This window comes from Phalangium opilio, unplaced genomic scaffold (genome assembly GCF_054372755.1).
Source record: "Phalangium opilio isolate 3A_F unplaced genomic scaffold, DU_Popi_V2 ptg000092l_1, whole genome shotgun sequence".
NCBI classification, from domain to species: Eukaryota; Metazoa; Arthropoda; class Arachnida; order Opiliones; family Phalangiidae; genus Phalangium; species Phalangium opilio.
Genome location: NW_028324197.1, coordinates 307,270 through 328,734, shown reverse-complemented (window position 1 = coordinate 328,734; position 21,465 = coordinate 307,270). Strand labels below are relative to the sequence as shown.

Genomic DNA, 21,465 nt, shown 5'->3' with positions numbered 1-21,465 from the left:
GTAATTAATGCAAAATAGGACTTGCTATTTTTATATCAGTTAGTTTGTTCATACACTGCTGATGTAAGCAGAGGGGCGCAGTGAAAACATGGTGGGCCTAGATCCCACTAGTCCGTGGATCAAAACCACGCTCTACTAAATTAATGCAAAATAGAACTTGCTATTTTTATATCAGTTAGTTTGTTCATACACTGCTGATGTAAGCAGAGTGGCGCAGTGGAAGCGTGCTGGGCCCATAACCCAGAGGTCCGTGGATCGAAACCATGATCTGCTAAATTAATGCAAAATTGAACTTGCTATTTTGATATCAGTTAGTTTGTTCATACACTGCTGATGTAAGCAGAGTGGCGCAGTGGAAGCGTTCTGGGCCAATAACCCAGGGGTCCGTGGGTCGAAACCACGCCCTGCGTAATTAATGCAAAATAGGACTTGCTATTTTTATATCAGTTAGTTTGTTCATACACTGCTGATGTAAGCATAGTGGTGCAGTGAAAACGTGGAGGGCCTAGATCCCACTAGTCCGTGGATCAAAACCACGCTCTACTTAATTAATGCAAAATAGAACTTGCTATTTTTATATCAGTTAGTTTGTTCATACACTGCTGATGTAAGCAGAGTGGCGCAGTGAAAGCGTGCTGGGCCCATAACTCAGAGGTCCGTGGATCGAAACCATGATCTGCTAAATTAATGCAAAATTGAACTTGCTATTTTGATATCAGTTAGTTTGTTCATACACAGCTGATGTAAGCAGAGTGGCACAGTGGAGACGAGCTGGGCCTAGATCCTACAGGTCTGCGGATCGAAACCACGCTCTGCTAAATTAATGGAACATAGAACTTGCTATTTTGATATCAGTTAGTTTGTTCATACACTGCTGATGTAAGAATAGTGGAGCAATGGAAACGTGCTGGACTTATAACCCAGAGGTCCGTGGATCGAAACCATGCTCTGCTAAATTAATGCAAAATAGAACTTGCTATTTTGATATCAGTTAGTTTGTTCATACACTGCTGGTGTAAGCAGAGTAGCGCAATGGAAACGTGCTGGACTTAAAAACCAGAAAGTCCGTGGATCGAAACCACGTTCTACTAAATTAATGCAAAATAGAACTTGCTATTTTTATATCAGTTAGTTTGTTCATACACTGCTGATGTAAGCAGAGTGGCGCAGTGGAAGCGTGCTGGGCCCATAACCCAGAGGTCCATGGATCGAAACCATGATCTGCTTAACTAATGCAAAATTGAACTGGCTATTTTGATATCAGTTAGTTTGTTCATACACTGCTGATGTAAGCAGAGTGGCACAGTGGAGACGAGCTGGGCCTAGATCCTACAGGTCTGCGGATCGAAACCACGCTCTGCTAAATTAATGGAACATAGAACTTGCTATTTTGATATCAGTTAGTTTGTTCATACACTGCTGATGTAAGAATAGTGGAGCAATGGAAACGTGCTGGACTTATAACCCAGAGGTCCGTGGATCGAAACCATGCTCTGCTAAATTAATGCAAAATAGAACTTGCTATTTTGATATCAGTTAGTTTGTTCATACACTGCTGGTGTAAGCAGAGTGGCGCAATGGAAACGTGCTGGACTTAAAAACCAGAAAGTCCGTGGATCGAAACCACGTTCTACTAAATTAATGCAAAATAGAACTTGCTATTTTTATATCAGTTAGTTTGTTCATACACTGCTGATGTAAGCAGAGTGGCGCAGTGGAAGCGTGCTGGGCCCATAACCCAGAGGTCCGTGGATCGAAACCATGATCTGCTTAACTAATGCAAAATTGAACTTGCTATTTTGATATCAGTTAGTTTGTTCATACACTGCTGATGTAAGCATAGTGGCGCAGTGGAAGCGTTCTGGGCCAATAACCCAGGGGTCCGTGGGTCGGAACCACGCCCTGCGTAATTAATGCAAAAAAGGACTTGCTATTTTTATATCAGTTAGTTTGTTCATACACTGCTGATGTAAGCAGAGTGGCGCAGTGAAAACATGGTGGGCCTAGATCCCACTAGTCCGTGGATCAAAACCACGCTCTGCTAAGTTAATGCAAAATTGAACTTGCTATTTTGATATCAGTTAGTTTGTTCATACACTGCTGATGTAAGCAGAGTGGCGCAGTGGAAGCGTTCAAGGCCAATAACCCAGGGGTCCGTGGGTCGAAACCACGCCCTGCGTAATTAATGCAAAATAGGACTTGTTATTTTTATATCAGTGAGTTTGTTCATACACTGCTGATGTAAGCAGAGTGGCGCAGTGAAAACATGGTGGGCCTAGATCCCACTAGTCCGTGGATCAAAACCACGCTCTACTAAATTAATGCAAAATCGAACTTGCTATTTTTATATCAGTTAGTTTGTTCATAGACTGCTGATGTAAGCAGAGTGGCGCAGTGGAAGCGTGCTGGGCCCATAACCCAGAGGTCCGTGGATCGAAACCATGATCTGCTAAATTAATGCAAAATTGAACTTGCTATTTTTATATCAGTTAGTTTGTTCATACACTGCTGATGTAAGCAGAGTGGCGCAGTGGAAGCGTTCTGGGCCAATAACCCAGGAGTCCGTGGGTCGAAATCACGCCCTGCATAATTAATGCAAAATAGGACTTGCTATTTTTATATCAGTTAGTTTGTTCATACACTGCTGATGTAAGGATAGTGGCGCAGTGAAAACGGGCAGGGCCTAGATCCCACTAGTCCGTGGATCAAAACCACGCTCTACTAAATTAATGCAAAATAGAACTTGCTATTTTGATATCAGTTAGTTTGTTCATACACTGCTGATGTAAGCAGAGTGGCGCAATGGAAACGTGCTGGACTTAAAAACCAGAGGTCCGTGGATCGAAACCACGCTCTACTAAATTAATGCAAAATAGAACTTGCTATTTTTATATCAGTTAGTTTGTTCATACACTGCTGATGTAAGCAGAGTGGCGCAGTGGAAGCGTGCTGGGCCCATAACCCAGAGGTCCGTGGATCGAAACCATGATCTGCTAAATTAATGAAAAATTGAACTTTCTATTTTGATATCAGTTAGTTTGTTCTTACACTGCTGATGTAAGCATAGTGGCGCAGTGGAAGCGTTCTGGGCCAATAACCCAGGGATCCGTGGGTCGGAACCACGCCCTGCGTAATTAATGCAAAATAGGACTTGCTATTTTTATATCAGTTAGTTTGTTCATACACTGCTGATGTAAGCAGAGGGGCGCAGTGAAAACATGGTGGGCCTAGATCCCACAAGTCCGTGGATCAAAACCACGCTCTACTAAATTAATGCAAAATAGAACTTGCTATTTTTATATCAGTTAGTTTGTTCATACACTGCTGATGTAAGCAGAGTGGCGCAGTGGAAGCGTGCTGGGCCCATAACCCAGAGGTCCGTGGATCGAAACCATGATCTGCTAAATTAATGCAAAATTGAACTTGCTATTTTGATATCAGTTAGTTTGTTCATACACTGCTGATGTAAGCAGAGTGGCGCAGTGGAAGCGTTCTGGGCCAATAACTCAGGGGTCCGTGGGTCGAAACCACGCCCTGCGAAATTAATGCAAAATAGGACTTGCTATTTTTATATCAGTTAGTTTGTTCATACACTGCTGATGTAAGCATAGTGGTGCAGTGAAAACGTGGAGGGCCTAGATCACACTAGTCCGTGGATCAAAACCACGCTCTACTTAATTAATGCAAAATAGAACTTGCTATTTTTATATCAGTTAGTTTGTTCATACACTGCTGATGTAAGCAGAGTGGCGCAGTGAAAGCGTGCTGGGCCCATAACTCAGAGGTCCGTGGATCGAAACCATGATCTGCTAAATTAATGCAAAATTGAACTTGCTATTTTGATATCAGTTAGTTTGTTCATACACAGCTGATGTAAGCAGAGTGGCACAGTGGAGACGAGCTGGGCCTAGATCCTACAGGTCTGCGGATCGAAACCACGCTCTGCTAAATTAATGGAACATAGAACTTGCTATTTTGATATCAGTTAGTTTGTTCATACACTGCTGATGTAAGAATAGTGGAGCAATGGAAACGTGCTGGACTTATAACCCAGAGGTCCGTGGATCGAAACCATGCTCTGCTAAATTAATGCAAAATAGAACTTGCTATTTTGATATCAGTTAGTTTGTTCATACACTGCTGGTGTAAGCAGAGTAGCGCAATGGAAACGTGCTGGACTTAAAAACCAGAAAGTCCGTGGATCGAAACCACGTTCTACTAAATTAATGCAAAATAGAACTTGCTATTTTTATATCAGTTAGTTTGTTCATACACTGCTGATGTAAGCAGAGTGGCGCAGTGGAAGCGTGCTGGGCCCATAACCCAGAGGTCCATGGATCGAAACCATGATCTGCTTAACTAATGCAAAATTGAACTGGCTATTTTGATATCAGTTAGTTTGTTCATACACTGCTGATGTAAGCAGAGTGGCACAGTGGAGACGAGCTGGGCCTAGATCCTACAGGTCTGCGGATCGAAACCACGCTCTGCTAAATTAATGGAACATAGAACTTGCTATTTTGATATCAGTTAGTTTGTTCATACACTGCTGATGTAAGAATAGTGGAGCAATGGAAACGTGCTGGACTTATAACCCAGAGGTCCGTGGATCGAAACCATGCTCTGCTAAATTAATGCAAAATAGAACTTGCTATTTTGATATCAGTTAGTTTGTTCATACACTGCTGGTGTAAGCAGAGTGGCGCAATGGAAACGTGCTGGACTTAAAAACCAGAAAGTCCGTGGATCGAAACCACGTTCTACTAAATTAATGCAAAATAGAACTTGCTATTTTTATATCAGTTAGTTTGTTCATACACTGCTGATGTAAGCAGAGTGGCGCAGTGGAAGCGTGCTGGGCCCATAACCCAGAGGTCCGTGGATCGAAACCATGATCTGCTTAACTAATGCAAAATTGAACTTGCTATTTTGATATCAGTTAGTTTGTTCATACACTGCTGATGTAAGCATAGTGGCGCAGTGGAAGCGTTCTGGGCCAATAACCCAGGGGTCCGTGGGTCGGAACCACGCCCTGCGTAATTAATGCAAAATAGGACTTGCTATTTTTATATCAGTTAGTTTGTTCATACACTGCTGATGTAAGCAGAGTGGCGCAGTGAAAACATGGTGGGCCTAGATCCCGCTAGTCCGTGGATCAAAACCACGCTCTACTAAATTAATGCAAAATAGAACTTGCTATTTTTATATCAGTTAGTTTGTTGATACACTGCTGATGTAAGCAGAGTGGCGCAGTGGAAACGTGCTGGACTTAAAAACCAGAGGTCCGTGGATCGAAACCACGCTCTACTAAATTAATGCAAAATAGAACTTGCTATTTTTATATCAGTTAGTTTGTTCATACACTGCTGATGTAAACAGAGTGGCACAGTGGAGACGAGCTGGGCCTAGATCCCACAGGTCTGCGGATCGAAACCACGCTCTGCTAAATTAATGGAACATAGAACTTGCTATTTTGATATCAGTTAGTTTGTTCATACACTGCTGATTTAAGAACAGTGGAGCAATGGAAACGTGCTGGACTTATAACCTAGAGGTCCGTGGATCGAAACCATGCTCTGCTAAATTAATGCAAAATAGAACTTGCTATTTTGATATCAGTTAGTTTGTTCATACACTGCTGATGTAAGCAGAGTGGCGCAATGGAAACGAGCTGGACTTAAAAACCAGAGGTCCGCGGATCGAAACCACGTTCTACTAAATTAATGCAAAATTGAACTTGCTATTTTGATATCAGTTAGTTTGTTCATACACTGCTGATGTAAGCAGAGTGGCGCAGTGGAAGCGTGCTGGGCCCATAACCCAGAGGTACGTGGATCGAAACCATGATCTGCTAAATTAATGCAAAATTGAACTTGCTATTTTGATATCAGTTAGTTTGTTCATACACTGCTGATGTAAGCAGAGTGGCGCAGTGGAAGCGTTCTGGGCCAATAACCCAGGTGTCCGTGGGTCGAAACCACGCCCTGCGTAATTAATGCAAAATAGGACTTGCTATTTTTATATCAGTTAGTTTGTTCATACACTGCTGATGTAAGCATAGTGGTGCAGTGAAAACGTGGAGGGCCTAGATCCCACTAGTCCGTGGATCAAAACCACGCTCTACTTAATTAATGCAAAATAGAACTTGCTATTTTTATATCAGTTAGTTTGTTCATACACTGCTGATGTAAGCAGAGTGGCGCAGTGAAAGCGTGCTGGGCCCATAACTCAGAGGTCCGTGGATCGAAACCATGATCTGCTAAATTAATGCAAAATTGAACTTGCTATTTTGATATCAGTTAGTTTGTTCATACACTGCTGATGTAAGCAGAGTGGCACAGTGGAGACGAGCTGGGCCTAGATCCTACAGGTCTGCGGATCGAAACCACGCTCTGCTAAATTAATGGAACATAGAACTTGCTATTTTGATATCAGTTAGTTTGTTCATACAACGCTGATGTAAGCAGAGTGGCGCAATGGAAACGTGCTGGACTTAAAAACCAGAGGTCCGTGGATCGAAACCACGCTCTACTAAATTAATGCAAAATAGAACTTGCTATTTTTATATCAGTTAGTTTGTTCATACACTGCTGATGTAAGCAGAGTGGCGCAGTGGAAGCGTGCTGGGCCCATAACCCAGAGGTCCGTGGATCGAAACCATGATCTGCTAAATTAATGCAAAATTGAACTTGCTATTTTGATATCAGTTAGTTTGTTCATACACTGCTGATGTAAGCAGAGTGGCGCAGTGGAAGCGTTCTGGGCCAATAACCCAGGGGTCCGTGGGTCGAAACCATGATCTGCGTAATTAATGCAAAATAGGACTTGCTATTTTTATATCAGTTAGTTTGTTCATACACTGCTGATGTAAGCAGAGTGGCGCAGTGAAAACATGGTGGGCCTAGATCCCGCTAGTCCGTGGATCAAAACCACGCTCTACTAAATTAATGCAAAATAGAACTTGCTATTTTTATATCAGTTAGTTTGTTGATACACTGCTGATGTAAGCAGAGTGGCGCAGTGGAAGCGTGCTGGGTCCATAACCCAGAGATACGTGGATCGAAACCATGATCTGCTAAATTAACGCAAAATTGAACTTGCTATTTTGATATCAGTTAGTTTGTTCATACACTGCTGATGTAAACAGAGTGGCACAGTGGAGACGAGCTGGGCCTAGATCCCACAGGTCTGCGGATCGAAACCACGCTCTGCTAAATTAATGGAACATAGAACTTGCTATTTTGATATCAGTTAGTTTGTTCATACACTGCTGATTTAAGAACAGTGGAGCAATGGAAACGTGCTGGACTTATAACCTAGAGGTCCGTGGATCGAAACCATGCTCTGCTAAATTAATGCAAAATAGAACTTGCTATTTTGATATCAGTTAGTTTGTTCATACACTGCTGATGTAAGCAGAGTGGCGCAATGGAAACGAGCTGGACTTAAAAACCAGAGGTCCGCGGATCGAAACCACGTTCTACTAAATTAATGCAAAATTGAACTTGCTATTTTGATATCAGTTAGTTTGTTCATACACTGCTGATGTAAGCAGAGTGGCGCAATGGAAACGAGCTGGACTTAAAAACCAGAGGTCCGCGGATCGAAACCACGTTCTACTAAATTAATGCAAAATTGAACTTGCTATTTTGATATCAGTTAGTTTGTTCATACACTGCTGATGTAAGCAGAGTGGCGCAGTGGAAGCGTGCTGGGCCCATAACCCAGAGGTACGTGGATCGAAACCGTGATCTGCTAAATTAATGCAAAATTGAACTTGCTATTTTGATATCAGTTAGTTTGTTCATACACTGCTGATGTAAGCAGAGTGGCGCAGTGGAAGCGTTCTGGGCCAATAACCCAGGGGTCCGTGGGTCGAAACCACGCCCTGCGTAATTAATGCAAAATAGGACTTGCTATTTTTATATCAGTTAGTTTGTTCATACACTGCTGATGTAAGCATAGTGGTGCAGTGAAAACGTGGAGGGCCTAGATCCCACTAGTCCGTGGATCAAAACCACGCTCTACTTAATTAATGCAAAATAGAACTTGCTATTTTTATATCAGTTAGTTTGTTCATACACTGCTGATGTAAGCAGAGTGGCGCAGTGAAAGCGTGCTGGGCCCATAACTCAGAGGTCCGTGGATCGAAACCATGATCTGCTAAATTAATGCAAAATTGAACTTGCTATTTTGATATCAGTTAGTTTGTTCATACACTGCTGATGTAAGCAGAGTGGCACAGTGGAGACGAGCTGGGCCTAGATCCTACAGGTCTGCGGATCGAAACCACGCTCTGCTAAATTAATGGAACATAGAACTTGCTATTTTGATATCAGTTAGTTTGTTCATACAATGCTGATGTAAGCAGAGTGGCGCAATGGAAACGTGCTGGACTTAAAAACCAGAGGTCCGTGGATCGAAACCACGCTCTACTAAATTAATGCAAAATAGAACTTGCTATTTTTATATCAGTTAGTTTGTTCATACACTGCTGATGTAAGCAGAGTGGCGCAGTGGAAGCGTGCTGGGCCCATAACCCAGAGGTCCGTGGATCAAAACCATCATCTGCTAAGTTAATGCAAAATTGAACTTGCTATTTTGATATCAGTTAGTTTGTTCATACACTGCTGATGTAAGCAGAGTGGCGCAGTGGAAGCGTTCAAGGCCAATAACCCAGGGGTCCGTGGGTCGAAACCACGCCCTGCGTAATTAATGCAAAATAGAACTTGCTATTTTTATATCAGTTAGTTTGTTCATACACTGCTGATGTAAGCAGAGTGGCGCAGTGAAAACATGGTGGGCCTAGATCCCACTAGTCCGTGGATCAAAACCACGCTCTACTAAATTAATGCAAAATAGAACTTGCTATTTTTATTTCAGTTAGTTTGTTCATACACTGCTGATGTAAGCAGAGTGGCGCAGTGGAAGCGTGCTGGGCCCATAACCCAGAGGTACGTGGATCGAAACCATGATCTGCTAAATTAATGCAAAATTGAACTTGCTATTTTGATATCAGTTAGTTTGTTCATACACTGCTGATGTAAGCAGAGTGGCGCAGTGGAAGCGTTCAAGGCCAATAACCCAGGGGTCCGTGGGTCGAAACCACGCCCTGCGTAATTAATGCAAAATTGGACTTGCTATTTTTATAACAGTTAGTTTGTTCATACACTGCTGATCTAAGCATAGTGGTGCAGTGAAAACGTGGAGGGCCTAGATCCCACTAGTCCGTGGATCAAAACCACGCTCTACTTAATTAATGCAAAATAGATCTTGCTATTTTTATATCAGTTAGTTTTTTCATACACTGCTGATGTAAGCAGAGTGGCGCAGTGAAAGCGTGCTGGGCCCATAACTCAGAGGTCCGTGGGTCGAAACCATGATCTGCTAAATTAATGCAAAATTGAACTTGCTATTTTGATATCAGTTAGTTTGTTCATACACTGCTGATGTAAGCAGAGTGGCACAGTGGAGACGAGCTGGGCCTAGATCCCACAGGTCTGCGGATCGAAACCACGCTCTGCTAAATTAATGGAACATAGAACTTGCTATTTTGATATCAGTTAGTTTGTTCATACAATGCTGATGTAAGCAGAGTGGCGCAATGGAAACGTGCTGGACTTAAAAACCAGAGGTCCGTGGATCGAAACCACGCTCTACTAAATTAATGCAAAATAGAACTTGCTATTTTTATATCAGTTAGTTTGTTCATACACTGCTGATGTAAGCAGAGTGGCGCAGTGGAAGCGTGCTGGGCCCATAACCCAGAGGTCCGTGGATCAAAACCATCATCTGCTATGTTAATGCAAAATTGAACTTGCTATTTTGATATCAGTTAGTTTGTTCATACACTGCTGATGTAAGCAGAGTGGCGCAGTGGAAGCGTGCTGGGCCCATAACTCAGAGGTCCGTGGATCGAAACCATGATCTGCTAAATTAATGCAAAATTGAACTTGCTATTTTGATATCAGTTAGTTTGTTCATACACTGCTGATGTAAGCAGAGTGGCACAGTGGAGACGAGCTGGGCCTAGATCCTACAGGTCTGCGGATCGAAACCACGCTCTGCTAAATTAATGGAACATAGAACTTGCTATTTTGATATCAGTTAGTTTGTTCATACAATGCTGATGTAAGCAGAGTGGCGCAATGGAAACGTGCTGGACTTAAAAACCAGAGGTCCGTGGATCGAAACCACGCTCTACTAAATTAATGCAAAATAGAACTTGCTATTTTTATATCAGTTAGTTTGTTCATACACTGCTGATGTAAGCAGAGTGGCGCAGTGGAAGCGTGCTGGGCCCATAACCCAGAGGTCCGTGGATCAAAACCATCATCTGCTAAGTTAATGCAAAATTGAACTTGCTATTTTGATATCAGTTAGTTTGTTCATACACTGCTGATGTAAGCAGAGTGGCGCAGTGGAAGCGTTCAAGGCCAATAACCCAGGGGTCCGTGGGTCGAAACCACGCCCTGCGTAATTAATGCAAAATAGAACTTGCTATTTTTATATCAGTTAGTTTGTTCATACACTGCTGATGTAAGCAGAGTGGCGCAGTGAAAACATGGTGGGCCTAGATCCCACTAGTCCGTGGATCAAAACCACGCTCTACTAAATTAATGCAAAATAGAACTTGCTATTTTTATTTCAGTTAGTTTGTTCATACACTGCTGATGTAAGCAGAGTGGCGCAGTGGAAGCGTGCTGGGCCCATAACCCAGAGGTACGTGGATCGAAACCATGATCTGCTAAATTAATGCAAAATTGAACTTGCTATTTTGATATCAGTTAGTTTGTTCATACACTGCTGATGTAAGCAGAGTGGCGCAGTGGAAGCGTTCAAGGCCAATAACCCAGGGGTCCGTGGGTCGAAACCACGCCCTGCGTAATTAATGCAAAATTGGACTTGCTATTTTTATAACAGTTAGTTTGTTCATACACTGCTGATCTAAGCATAGTGGTGCAGTGAAAACGTGGAGGGCCTAGATCCCACTAGTCCGTGGATCAAAACCACGCTCTACTTAATTAATGCAAAATAGATCTTGCTATTTTTATATCAGTTAGTTTTTTCATACACTGCTGATGTAAGCAGAGTGGCGCAGTGAAAGCGTGCTGGGCCCATAACTCAGAGGTCCGTGGGTCGAAACCATGATCTGCTAAATTAATGCAAAATTGAACTTGCTATTTTGATATCAGTTAGTTTGTTCATACACTGCTGATGTAAGCAGAGTGGCACAGTGGAGACGAGCTGGGCCTAGATCCCACAGGTCTGCGGATCGAAACCACGCTCTGCTAAATTAATGGAACATAGAACTTGCTATTTTGATATCAGTTAGTTTGTTCATACAATGCTGATGTAAGCAGAGTGGCGCAATGGAAACGTGCTGGACTTAAAAACCAGAGGTCCGTGGATCGAAACCACGCTCTACTAAATTAATGCAAAATAGAACTTGCTATTTTTATATCAGTTAGTTTGTTCATACACTGCTGATGTAAGCAGAGTGGCGCAGTGGAAGCGTGCTGGGCCCATAACCCAGAGGTCCGTGGATCAAAACCATCATCTGCCAAGTTAATGCAAAATTGAACTTGCTATTTTGATATCAGTTAGTTTGTTCATACACTGCTGATGTAAGCAGAGTGGCGCAGTGGAAGCGTTCAAGGCCAATAACCCAGGGGTCCGTGGGTCGAAACCACGCCCTGCGTAATTAATGCAAAATTGGACTTGCTATTTTTATAACAGTTAGTTTGTTCATACACTGCTGATCTAAGCATAGTGGTGCAGTGAAAACGTGGAGGGCCTAGATCCCACTAGTCCGTGGATCAAAACCACGCTCTACTTAATTAATGCAAAATAGATCTTGCTATTTTTATATCAGTTAGTTTTTTCATACACTGCTGATGTAAGCAGAGTGGCGCAGTGAAAGCGTGCTGGGCCCACAACTCAGAGGTCCGTGGGTCGAAACCATGATCTGCTAAATTAATGCAAAATTGAACTTGCTATTTTGATATCAGTTAGTTTGTTCATACACTGCTGATGTAAGCAGAGTGGCACAGTGGAGACGAGCTGGGCCTAGATCCCACAGGTCTGCGGATCGAAACCACGCTCTGCTAAATTAATGGAACATAGAACTTGCTATTTTGATATCAGTTAGTTTGTTCATACAATGCTGATGTAAGCAGAGTGGCGCAATGGTAACGTGCTGGACTTAAAAACCAGAGGTCCGTGGATCGAAACCACGCTCTACTAAATTAATGCAAAATAGAACTTGCTATTTTTATATCAGTTAGTTTGTTCATACACTGCTGATGTAAGCAGAGTGGCGCAGTGGAAGCGTGCTGGGCCCATAACCCAGAGGTCCGTGGATCAAAACCATCATCTGCTAAGTTAATGCAAAATTGAACTTGCTATTTTGATATCAGTTAGTTTGTTCATACACTGCTGATGTAAGCAGAGTGGCGCAGTGGAAGCGTTCAAGGCCAATAACCCAGGGGTCCGTGGGTCGAAACCACGCCCTGCGTAATTAATGCAAAATAGAACTTGCTATTTTTATATCAGTTAGTTTGTTCATACACTGCTGATGTAAGCAGAGTGGCGCAGTGAAAACATGGTGGGCCTAGATCCCACTAGTCCGTGGATCAAAACCACGCTCTACTAAATTAATGCAAAATAGAACTTGCTATTTTTATATCAGTTAGTTTGTTCATACACTGCTGATGTAAGCAGAGTGGCGCAGTGAAAACGTGGAGGGCCTAGATCCCACTAGTCCGTGGATCAAAACCACGCTCTACTTAATTAATGCAAAATAGAACTTGCTATTTTTATATCAGTTAGTTTTTTCATACACTGCTGATGTAAGCAGAGTGGCGCAGTGAAAGCGTGCTGGGCCCATAACTCAGAGGTCCGTGGATCGAAACCATGATCTGCTAAATTAATGCAAAATTGAACTTGCTATTTTGATATCAGTTAGTTTGTTCATACACTGCTGATGTAAGCAGAGTGGCACAGTGGAGACGAGCTGGGCCTAGATCCCACAGGTCTGCGGATCGAAACCACGCTCTGCTAAATTAATGGAACATAGAACTTGCTATTTTGATATCAGTTAGTTTGTTCATACACTGCTGATTTAAGAACAGTGGAGCAATGGAAACGTGCTGGACTTATAACCTAGAGGTCCGTGGATCGAAACCATGCTCTGCTAAATTAATGCAAAATAGAACTTGCTATTTTGATATCAGTTAGTTTGTTCATACACTGCTGATGTAAGCAGAGTGGCGCAATGGAAACGAGCTGGACTTAAAAACCAGAGGTCCGCGGATCGAAACCACGTTCTACTAAATTAATGCAAAATTGAACTTGCTATTTTGATATCAGTTAGTTTGTTCATACACTGCTGATGTAAGCAGAGTGGCGCAGTGGAAGCGTGCTGGGCCCATAACCCAGAGGTACGTGGATCGAAACCATGATCTGCTAAATTAATGCAAAATTGAACTTGCTATTTTGATATCAGTTAGTTTGTTCATACACTGCTGATGTAAGCAGAGTGGCGCAGTGGAGACGAGCTGGGCCTAGATCCTACAGGTCTGCGGATCGAAACCACGCTCTGCTAAATTAATGGAACATAGAACTTGCTATTTTGATATCAGTTAGTTTGTTCATACAATGCTGATGTAAGCAGAGTGGCGCAATGGAAACGTGCTGGACTTAAAAACCAGAGGTCCGTGGATCGAAACCACGCTCTACTAAATTAATGCAAAATAGAACTTGCTATTTTTATATCAGTTAGTTTGTTCATACACTGCTGATGTAAGCAGAGTGGCGCAGTGGAAGCGTGCTGGGCCCATAACCCAGAGGTCCGTGGATCAAAACCATCATCTGCTAAGTTAATGCAAAATTGAACTTGCTATTTGATATCAGTTAGTTTGTTCATACACTGCTGATGTAAGCAGAGTGGCGCAGTGGAAGCGTTCAAGGCCAATAACCCAGGGGTCCGTGGGTCGAAACCACGCCCTGCGTAATTAATGCAAAATAGAACTTGCTATTTTTATATCAGTTAGTTTGTTCATACACTGCTGATGTAAGCAGAGTGGCGCAGTGAAAACATGGTGGGCCTAGATCCCACTAGTCCGTGGATCAAAACCACGCTCTACTAAATTAATGCAAAATAGAACTTGCTATTTTTATATCAGTTAGTTTGTTCATACACTGCTGATGTAAGCAGAGTGGCGCAGTGGAAGCGTGCTGGGCCCATAACCCAGAGGTACGTGGATCGAAACCATGATCTGCTAAATTAATGCAAAATTGAACTTGCTATTTTGATATCAGTTAGTTTGTTCATACACTGCTGATGTAAGCAGAGAGGCGCAGTGGAAGCGTTCAAGGCCAATAACCCAGGGGTCCGTGGGTCGAAACCACGCCCTGCGTAATTAATGCAAAATAGAACTTGCTATTTTTATATCAGTTAGTTTGTTCATACACTGCTGATGTAAGCAGAGTGGCGCAGTGGAAGCGTGCTGGGCCAATAACCCAGGGGTCCGTGGGTCGAAACCACGCCCTGCATAATTAATGCAAAATAGGACTTGCTATTTTTATATCAGTTAGTTTGTTCATACACTGCTGATGTAAGCATAGTGGCGCAGTGAAAACGTGCAGGGCCTAGATCCCACTAGTCCGTGGATCAAAACCACGCTCTACTAAATTAATGCAAAATAGAACTTGCTATTTTGATATCAGTTAGTTTGTTCATACACTGCTGATGTAAGCAGAGTGGCGCAATGGAAACGTGCTGGACTTAAAAACCAGAGGTCCGTGGATCGAAACCACGCTCTACTAAATTAATGCAAAATAGAACTTGCTATTTTTATATCAGTTAGTTTGTTCATACACTGCTGATGTAAGCAGAGTGGCGCAGTGGAAGCGTGCTGGGCCCATAACCCAGAGGTCCGTGGATCAAAACCATCATCTGCTAAGTTAATGCAAAATTGAACTTGCTATTTTGATATCAGTTAGTTTGTTCATACACTGCTGATGTAAGCAGAGTGGCGCAGTGGAAGCGTTCAAGGCCAATAACCCAGGGGTCCGTGGGTCGAAACCACGCCCTGCGTAATTAATGCAAAATAGAACTTGCTATTTTTATATCAGTTAGTTTGTTCATACACTGCTGATGTAAGCAGAGTGGCGCAGTGAAAACATGGTGGGCCTAGATCCCACTAGTCCGTGGATCAAAACCACGCTCTACTAAATTAATGCAAAATAGAACTTGCTATTTTTATATCAGTTAGTTTGTTCATACACTGCTGATGTAAGCAGAGTGGCGCAGAGGAAGCGTGCTGGGCCCATAACCCAGAGGTACGTGGATCGAAACATTATCTGCTAAATTAATGCAAAATTGAACTTGCTATTTTGATATCAGTTAGTTTGTTCATACACTGCTGATGTAAGCAGAGTGGCGCAGTGGAAGCGTTCAAGGCCAATAACCCAGGGGTCCGTGGGTCGAAACCACGCCCTGCGTAATTAATGCAAAATAGAACTTGCTATTTTTATATCAGTTAGTTTGTTCATACACTGCTGATGTAAGCAGAGTGGCGCAGTGGAAGCGTGCTGGGCCAATAACCCAGGGGTCCGTGGGTCGAAACCACGCCCTGCATAATTAATGCAAAATAGAACTTGCTATTTTGATATCAGTTAGTTTGTTCATACACTGCTGATGTAAGCAGAGTGGCGCAGTGGAAGCGTTCTGGGCCAATAACCCAGGGGTCCGTGGGTCGAAACCACGCCCTGCGTAATTAATGCAAAATAGGACTTGCTATTTTTATATCAGTTAGTTTGTTCATACACTGCTGATGTAAGCATAGTGGTGCAGTGAAAACGTGGAGGGCCTAGATCCCACTAGTCCGTGGATCAAAACCACGCTCTACTTAATTAATGCAAAATAGAACTTGCTATTTTTATATCAGTTAGTTTTTTCATACACTGCTGATGTAAGCAGAGTGGCGCAATGGAAACGTGCTGGACTTAAAAACCAGAGGTCCGTGGATCGAAACCACGCTCTACTAAATTAATGCAAAATAGAACTTGCTATTTTTATATCAGTTAGTTTGTTCATACACTGCTGATGTAAGCAGAGTGGCGCAGTGGAAGCGTGCTGGGCCCATAACCCAGAGGTCCGTGAATCGAAACCATGATCTGCTAAATTAATGCAAAATTGAACTTTCTATTTTGATATCAGTTAGTTTGTTCATACACTGCTGATGTAAGCATAGTGGCGCAGTGGAAGCGTTCTGGGCCAATAACCCAGGGGTCCGTGGGTCGGAACCACGCCCTGCGTAATTAATGCAAAATAGGACTTGCTATTTTTATATCAGTTAGTTTGTTCATACACTGCTGATGTAAGCAGAGTGGCGCAGTGAAAACATGGTGGGCCTAGATCCCACTAGTCCGTGGATCAAAACCACGCTCTACTAAATTAATGCAAAATAGAACTTGCTATTTTTATATCAGTTAGTTCGTTCATACACTGCTGATGTAAGCAGAGTGGCGCGGTGGAAGCGTGCTGGGCCCATAACCCAGAGGTACGTGGATCGAAACCATGATCTGCTAAATTAATGCAAAATTGAACTTGCTATTTTGATATCAGTTAGTTTGTTCATACACTGCTGATGTAAGCAGAGTGGCGCAGTGGAAGCGTTCAAGGCCAATAACCCAGGGGTCCGTGGGTCGAAACCACGCCCTGCGTAATTAATGCAAAATAGAACTTGCTATTTTTATATCAGTTAGTTTGTTCATACACTGCTGATGTAAGCATAGTGGCGCAGTGGAAGCGTTCTGGGCCAATAACCCAGGGGTCCGTGGGTCGGAACCACGCCCTGCGTAATTAATGCAAAATAGGACTTGCTATTTTTATATCAGTTAGTTTGTTCATACACTGCTGATGTAAGCAGAGTGGCGCAGTGAAAACGTGCTGGGCCTAGATCCCTCTAGTCCGTGGATCAAAACCACGCTCTTCTAAATTAATGCAAAACAGAACACTCTATTTTTATATCAGTTAGTTTGTTCATACACTGCTGATGTAAGCAGAGTTGCGCAGTGGAAGCGTGCTGGGCCCATAACCCTGAGGTCCGTGGATCGAAACCATGATCTGCTAAATTAATGCAAAATTGAACTTGCTATTTTGATATCAGTTAGTTTGTTCATACACTGCTGATGTAAGCAGAGTGGCGCAGTGGAAGCGTTCTGGGCCAATAACCAAGGGGTCCGTGGGTCGAAACCACGCCCTGCGTAATTAATGCAAAATAGGACTTGCTATTTTTATATCAGTTAGTTTGTTCATACACTGCTGATGTAAGCATAGTGGTGCAGTGAAAACGTGGAGGGCCTAGATCCCACTAGTCCGTGGATCAAAACCACGCTCTACTAAATTAATGCAAAATAGAACTTGCTATTTTTATATCAGTTAGTTTGTTCATACACTGCTGATGTAAGCAGAGTGGCGCAGTGAAAGCGTGCTGGGCCCATAACTCAGAGGTCCGTGGATCGAAACCATGATCTGCTAAATTAATGCAAAATTGAACTTGCTATTTTGATATCAGTTAGTTTGTTCATACACTGCTGATGTAAGCAGAGTGGCGCAGTGGAAGCGTTCTGGGCCAATAACCCAGGGGTCCGTGGGTCGAAACCACGCCCTGCGTAATTAATGCAAAATAGGACTTGCTATTTTTATATCAGTTAGTTTGTTCATACACTGCTGATGTAAGCATAGTGGTGCAGTGAAAACGTGGAGGGCCTAGATCCCACTAGTCCGTGGATCAAAACCACGCTCTATTTAATTAATGCAAAATAGAACTTGCTATTTTTATATCAGTTAGTTTTTTCATACACTGCTGATGTAAGCAGAGTGGCGCAGTGAAAGCGTGCTGGGCCCATAACTCAGAGGTCCGTGGATCGAAACCATGATCTGCTAAATTAATGCAAAAGTGAACTTGCTATTTTGATATAAGTTAGTTTGTTCATACACTGCTGATGTAAGCAGAGTGGCACAGTGGAGACGAGCTGGGCCTAGATCCCACAGGTCTGCGGATCGAAACCACGCTCTGCTAAGTTAATGGAACATAGAACTTGCTATTTTGATATCAGTTAGTTTGTTCATACACTGCTGATGTAAGAACAGTGGAGCAATGGAAACGTGCTGGACTTATAACCCAGAGGTCCGTGGATCGAAACCATGCTCTGCTAAATTAATGCAAAATAGAACTTGCTATTTTGATATCAGTTAGTTTGTTCATACACTGCTGATGTAAGCAGAGTGGCGCAATGGAAACGTGCTGGACTTAAAAACCAGAGGTCCGCGGATCGAAACCACGTTCTACTAAATTAATGCAAAATTGAACTTGCTATTTTGATATCAGTTAGTTTGTTCATACACTGCTGATGTAAGCAGAGTGGCGCAGTGGAAGCGTTCTGGGTCAATAACCCAGGGGTCCGTGGGTCGAAACCACGCCCAGCGTAATTAATGCAAAATAGGACTTGCTATTTTTATATCAGTTAGTTTGTTCATACACTGCTGATGTAAGCAGAGTGGCGCAGTGAAAACGTGCTGGGCCTAGATCCCTCTAGTCCGTGGATCAAAACCACGCTCTTCTAAATTAATGCAAAACAGAACACTCTATTTTTATATCAGTTAGTTTGTTCATACACTGCTGATGTAAGCAGAGTTGCGCAGTGGAAGCGTGCTGGGCCCATAACCCTGAGGTCCGTGGATCGAAACCATGATCTGCTAAATTAATGCAAAATTGAACTTGCTATTTTGATATCAGTTAGTTTGTTCATACACTGCTGATGTAAGCAGAGTGGCGCAGTGGAAGCGTTCTGGGCCAATAACCCAGGGGTCCGTGGGTCGAAACTACGCCCTGCGTAATTAATGCAAAATAGGTCTTGCTATTTTTATATCAGTTAGTTTGTTCATACACTGCTGATGTAAGCATAGTGGTGCAGTGAAAACGTGGAGGGCCTAGATCCCACTAGTCCGTGGATCAAAACCACGCTCTACTAAATTAATGCAAAATAGAACTTGCTATTTTTATATCAGTTAGTTTGTTCATACACTGCTGATGTAAGCAGAGTGGCGCAGTGAAAGCGTGCTGGGCCCATAACTCAGAGGTCCGTGGATCGAAACCATGATCTGCTAAATTAATGCAAAATTGAACTTGCTATTTTGATATCAGTTAGTTTGTTCATACACTGCTGATGTAAGCAGAGTGGCACAGTGGAGACGAGCTGGGCCTAGATCCCACAGGTCCGCGGATCGAAACCACGCTCTGCTAAATTAATGGAACATAGAACTTGCTATTTTGATATCAGTTAGTTTGTTCATACACTGCTGATGTAAGAACAGTGGAGCAATGGAAACGTGCTGGACTTATAACCCAGAAGTCCGTGGATCGAAACCATGCTCTGCTAAATTAATGCAAAATAGAACTTGCTATTTTGATATCAGTTAGTTTGTTCATACACTGCTGATGTAAGCAGAGTGGCGCAATGGAAACGTGCTGGACTTAAAAACCAGAGGTGCGTGGATCGAAACCACGCTCTACTAAATTAATGCAAAATAGAACTTGCTATTTTTCTATCAGTTAGTTTGTTCATACACTGCTGAGGTAAGCAGAGTGGCGCAGTGGAAGCGTGCTGGGCCCATAACCCAGAGGTCCGTGGATCGAAACCCAAACGTAAACTAAACTATAACTTACAATTTATCGCAGTAAGTAAAGAAGAGGAGGAGTATGTAGCATGGAGGTATAACACCCTACCAGACTCCAGGAGTAGAACTCCAAGAGTCTGGCAGCCATGCTACACTATTATTTTTATTTTTTTAAAATTAAATAGCTAAGAAAACTAGTTCAAGTATCATAACAACGCGGCTCCGACGAGAATCGAACTCATGACCTCCTGCTTACGAGACAGGCGCTTTAACCACTAAGCCTCGGAGCCCATGTTTCGTAGTGAGATTAATGCTGAATATTACAGTAATTTAACTCATTTGCACTTTTACCTTATTGTTTGCATATATGCACATCTCAAGCAACAATTATTTTTAGTTTTTCAAAATTTATTAGGTACGAAATCTAGATCAAGTATCATAACAACGAGGCTCCGACGAGAATCGAACTCATTATCTCCTGTTTACTAGACAGGCGCTTTAGCCACTAAGCCCCGGAGCCCTTGTTGTGAAGCGAGATTAATGCTGAACATTACAGTAATTTAATTCATTTGCACTTTTTACCTCTCCGAGTGACGTATGTCACGGAGAGGTTCTAATTTCGACGCGTCTGCATACGATTGACAAGTGGGGATTCTGGCAATCTTTTCACCCACATAGTGGGGACCCGACTTACATGTGGGGACATTTTAAAGTCCTCACATGTAACAGACCGGGTTATCTGGCGGACAAAAACCCGTTTGCTTTTGTCCTCCAGATAGCCCGTCTTCCTTGTGTAAATGGTATGAATCCTCCATGTGTGAAAACTATCTATACAGAATATCGCGTTTAAAAATCCTAAATATCAGTATTGCTTTCTTCTGTTGGCAGTACGCAAAAACCTACCTCACATAGAGACCTAGCATTAAGCGTACTGACAACCGAAGCTGGAACAGTGTATATATCGCATCAGCTGCCGACGGAGATAAGGAGTAGAGCGAGGGGTCAGACGTTTTGGATAAAATGTACGGGATTTTGAAATACAATTTGGTTTCTTCGGGTATCGTTTGATTTAGTCGGATTTGATTAATTTCAAGATTCGATAAAATCGCACGGATGTCGTCAGATTTTCCCCGTGATTTCCACGGATTTTGAGGTATCTCCTGTGAGTTCCTTGGATTCTGAGACTTTTTCTTGGATTTCGTGAATTTTTTAATGGACATCGCGAATTATTTACTAATTTTTTCATTCTGTTATTTCGTTACCGATTTTGTGATTTCGTTATTTCGTTACTGATATTGTGATTTCGTTATTTCGTTACTGATATTGTGATTTCGTTATTTCGTTACTGATATTGTGATTTCGTTACTGATTTAGTGATTTCGTTACTTCGTTACTGATTTTGTGATTTCGTTACTGATTTCGGTTTTTTTGTTAGATTTCGAAATCAGCGAAATAAGTTTGAATTGTTGCCGGATTTGTGATTTTGTTATTGTTTTCGGATTTCTTAAGTTGGATTTCGTGAACGACCGACCCCTCGGAGTCGACTATCCTATAGCGAGAAAGCAATTTTTCTCACGCGTTTATGATTTCCCAACAAAACGAGAGGAGAGAGTCTTGTCTGGTTGTCATCCATTATGACAGTGCAGAGAATGTAGGGGAGAATTATACACCTTCATTTTTGTTCTGCCAACTACTGTAGGTTCTTTACATGTACATGAAGGAAACAGACGGAAATCGGGTTTGGGGTAGGAGTAAAGTGACCATACGTCCCGGTT

At 42.5% G+C, this 21,465-nt stretch overlaps 1 non-coding gene across 1 annotated transcript; it reads right to left on the bottom strand.

Annotated features, from left to right (window-relative positions):
* Positions 1–19,907: 19,907 nt before the first annotated feature.
* On the bottom strand, positions 19,908–19,980 carry TRNAT-CGU (transfer RNA threonine (anticodon CGU)). Its single transcript has one exon. It is a non-coding gene; the product is annotated as a tRNA-Thr (tRNA).
* Between the last annotated feature and the right edge of the window lie 1,485 nt (positions 19,981–21,465).